The sequence below is a fragment of the Sinocyclocheilus anshuiensis genome, unplaced genomic scaffold (genome assembly GCF_001515605.1).
Source record: "Sinocyclocheilus anshuiensis isolate Anshui unplaced genomic scaffold, SAMN03320099.WGS_v1.1 scaffold188, whole genome shotgun sequence".
Classification (NCBI taxonomy): domain Eukaryota; kingdom Metazoa; phylum Chordata; class Actinopteri; order Cypriniformes; family Cyprinidae; genus Sinocyclocheilus; species Sinocyclocheilus anshuiensis.
In genome coordinates, this window is record NW_015555768.1 from 2330487 (window position 1) to 2335002 (window position 4516).

At 39.5% G+C, this 4516-nt stretch overlaps 1 pseudogene; it reads right to left on the minus strand.

The window, feature by feature from the left end:
* Window positions 1-4516, minus strand: part of LOC107674358 (AMP deaminase 1-like) — a 9930-nt pseudogene that overhangs the window by 4160 nt on the left and 1254 nt on the right.

Below are 4516 nucleotides of genomic sequence, written 5' to 3' on the forward strand. Positions count from 1 at the left end.
TCAGCATCATTACTCCAGTCTTCAGTGTCACATGATCCTTCAGAAATCATTCTAATATGCTGATTTGTTGCTCAGGAAACATTTCTTTTTATTATTATTATCAATGCTGAAAACAGTTGTGCTGCCAAATATATTTTTGTAAACTATGATAAAAAAAATTCCAGGATTCTTTGATGAATAGAATGAATAGCATTTGTAACATTATAAATATCTTTACTGTCACTTTTTATCAATTTCATGCTGAATAAAGTATTAAATTATTTAAATAAAAAATTATATATATATTTATATTGCCCGTGTATCACTTTTATTATATTTTCCATATTCACTCACATGCTTCAGGAAGACACTAAGCTCTGGGCAAGAGTTTGGGTCAATGGTGGCCTGGAAAACAGGGAGGAAGATGTTTTCCAGCATCTTTCCAAAGTGTGGCACAAAGTTCCTGGCTCTGAAAACGTCACTAAAGGGGGACATGAGATAAACTGTTAGTACAGTTTTCACAAAGACTGAGTGTGAGAAATGAAATAGGTTCACATACTAGATTCTGGGCACTTGAATCATCCACTTGAGGTGAGGAGAAAATACTCTGTGCTTGTTAAACCAGCTTGCAAGCTTAGTCCACTCATTAGGGTTTACAGCCATAGATGGCCAGACGAGGCTCTGTGTACTGGTATCTGGCATCCTCCAGGTCACTAGCAACTTCCTGTGAGATTCCAGAGATTACAGCTGATTTGATTGGTTTCCTGTTAGTGTAAATGTGTAACGCATGGTTCACCCAAGTCTTACCTTAATAATGGTGGCAAAATACTCTCCGGATATGTGGTTCTCAGTCTTCAGATAAAGATCACGCAGCTCACTGGCACCCACAGGCAGGGTTGGGCAAAGATACATCAAAATGTATTTTCAAATAAAATACCAAATACCTTAATTTTAAGTGTATCAAAATAAACCACAAAATACAGCAGCCACACCAAGTATCAAAATAAACTACTGTATTTTTGTATTTTAAAAATACTAAAAAATACTTTTACAAGGGAGCATGAAATTTCTTCACAAACCTTCCATCAATTCAGTCTTCATATAAAGATCACGCAGCTCACTGGCACCCACAGGGTTGTACTTGGCATTGAATTTATCAAAACGCTGGAAGGTTTGTCTGCCCTGCATGAAGTAGTGTGAGAAATAACTGTAAATAACTTCAGTGTCATCACAAATAACAATTCTTGTAAGCAATTAGGAGTGCTAAGAGGATACGCAGAGTGGATTTTGCAACCCATGTGATGGCCTAAAAATACAGCACATGACAACTGCATAAAGAGGCGATTCTCTATATATTTTGTTCCCATGTCTGGGTAACCAGGCCCTGAAGAACCTGTGTGAGGTGTTGTGTGATACTTACAGCATGCACATCCAGGGAATCGACAGTCAGGTCGTGGGGTGCAGATTAAGAGATGCAAAAAGCTCCTTCATGGTCACTTCCTTGCCCTTCAAAACATGCACCACGCGATCCGCATCCACACGGTAGGACTTCTTGATGAAGCGGAGGAGATGCTTCTGGTTCATGCAGGCAGCAGCGTGGATGTGAGTATCAACCTACAATAACAACATAACTGTCAAAATGCGTGGTATAGTTTGACTGTAAATTATTTCAGTATAAATGACATATAAGTCATACCTTTCTGCTGTTGTAAAAGTCTCTGTGGGGATTTTTCTTCAGCTCTTTCATTTCCTCCATCTCGTTCAACATCTCATGCACACTGAATTTTGACATGAGGAACTTCAGACGACGATGAGTGTATGTCTTTCTGAGAAACAAAACACAAGGACCATTAACATTTTCAATAAGAGAACAAACTAAATTTTTATTCTCTATAGCCTTTAAATTTAATATTATACAATATCATTCAAAAGTTTGGGGTCGGTAATATTTTTAAGAAATTAATCATTTTATTCAGCTAGGATGCATTAAATTGATCAAAAGTGACAATAAAGTCACTGTGATGTCACAAATTTCTATTACAAATAAATGCTGCTCTTTTGAATTTATCTCAACGCATCTCAAAAATATTAAGTAGCATATTATAATGATAAGAAATGTTTCTGCACCAAATCAACTTTCAGAATGATTTCTGAAGGATCATGTTACTCTGAAGACTAATGGAGAGTAATGGCTGCTGAAAATTTAGCTTTGCCATCACAGGACGAAATTACATTTTAAAACATATTAAAATAGAAAACAGTTGTTTTAAATAACGTATTTCTGCTTTTACTGCATTTTTATCATTAGAAGCAGCTTTAGAGGATAAGAGAAATATTTAAAAATGTTATTGACCTCAAACTTTTGAGTAGTAGTGTGTATCATAAACACACACACATACATACACATATATATACATATATATATATATATATATAGAGAGAGAGAGAGAGAGAGAGAGAGAGAGAGAGAGAGAGAGAGAGAGAGAGAGTATAGTGAGAATATAGATCTGCAGTGCTTTCATGAACTTACGTTGGGCCCTGAGCAATCAAGGCGATGAGGAAGTTCATGTCGTCTATGAAGGTGACAAGATCTGGACCGGGATGGTTCAGAGGCTGGTGTTTATCAGCAGATGCTGCATCTTTGTAGACATAGATAACACCATCCTTCATGCGAGCGACGTAGCCGAGGTTAGGTGGGAAGTCCTTTGTGCAGAAAGGATCCTCGCCAGGCTTAGGAAGAGGGGTGAAGACTGCAACACAACAGTAATGTTATATTTCACTGAATTCCACAAATACAACCATTCTTCAGTTACCAAACGCAAACAGAAGTAAAAAGAGAAGTAAAAGTATTAAGTCAACTATGTTAAATCAAATCTATATGGTTTTATCATGGTTTTATGGTTTCTGTTATTACCTGGGAGCACCTGATCTTCAGGTTTCCACTGCTCTCCTTCAATCTTGCATAAGAACTGAGAGGGAGTGTTGGGGAATCTCTGGAAAGCCAGCCTCATGTACTTCTCTCTGATGGTCAGGGCACAGTACAGACCCTTACAGGACAGCTCAAAGTCATCCATGGTCACCTGCAGAACCGTTTGGAATGGTGTGATTCTATGCAATGCCAATGCTGATTGTTATGTTTGAAATTACTATATTTCTGAGTGGAAAAATTGATATGTTGACAAATGCAAATGTATATGCCCAGCCATAGAGTGCACTGACTGGGTGACACTATATTTAAAAGTCACCATGTCCTTGACGTCATGCCAGGGCTGATGAGTTTGAATCTTAGATAAGAGTAGGCAAGAACTGATGACTACATGTAGAAAGTGAGAGAGTTCCTTAACTCTCTTAAATTCCCCTCCTAAATGTCAGATATACATCTCAGAAACCATATCCAGGGATGGGCTCCACCTGCTAAGATGGAGAGACCCCCAAGCTTGGCTGATCTATTTCAGCTGTCCAGTTACCTGCAAAGGGCAGTGTCAGTTCCTGGAAGTTATATGTTGGGACGTACCCCAGCAGCATAGTCGCCAGTGATGGACACTCTCTGGAAGTGAGGGACTTCCAAGTAGGTTGGTTTATCTTCTAGCATGGGCTGAGTGCGACTGAGATACTTCTTACTGTGTGGGGATTGGTTAAAGATTAGGTTAGGGTGAACATTTTTCACAGACTATGAAGTGTTTACATTTTCATTTATAATGTATTTAACAGTATACTTCGTGTTATTTTACCTTGGCATTAAAGTTTAGAACAGAGGAACAGGCCAATTTAGATAAAATCAATCACTATTTCTAAATGTAAATAGCTAATTGAACGTCCAAAGAAAGCCAAAACACAACTTTTGGGTGATATACTAGCCTACAAGTGTAGCGGTTAGGGGTTGGGGGGTGGGTGGGTTACAATGGTGCCATGACCCGGATGGGAGTGAGGTTTAAGGAGGTGAGTGTAACGGAGGCCAGCTGGTAAACCTCACTCCCCTGATCTCAAGAGGTGTACTAGTGACTGACGCTAGAGGCTGTGGTCTTTAACCTCCTTGTTAGTGATCCCGCCTCCCATGTCATGGACCCGAGTTCAAGTCCCCCACGGAGCGGGTGCAAGTAGTAGAACCCGAGGGGTTACACAAGTAAAAATGTAGTCATTAAAGGGGTCATAGGATGCTACATGCACTTTTACAAGTTGTTTGAACTGAAATGTGTGTTGGCAGTGTGTGTACACAACCACCCTATAATGATAAAAATCTACCCAGTAATTTTTTAAACCTCGTTAAATGTTTTCCCCTTTCTCAAATCGAGCCGATCTCAGATGCCTGTCTGTGTAACGTCACACAGACAGGCCCCTCCCACGATAGTTTGATTGAGAGTACCGTTTCAGCACAGACTGGAGTGTCTTACCTCAGACCCGCCCTGAGTCAGCTGTCATCAGTCCGCCATTGTTTCACGCTGGAGCAGATGTAGACAAGAATGACTCCTAATAAGCGATTGAGGTGTTCTGTTGTTGGATGTAATAATGAACATAGCAGTCGTCATTTACTCCCGAC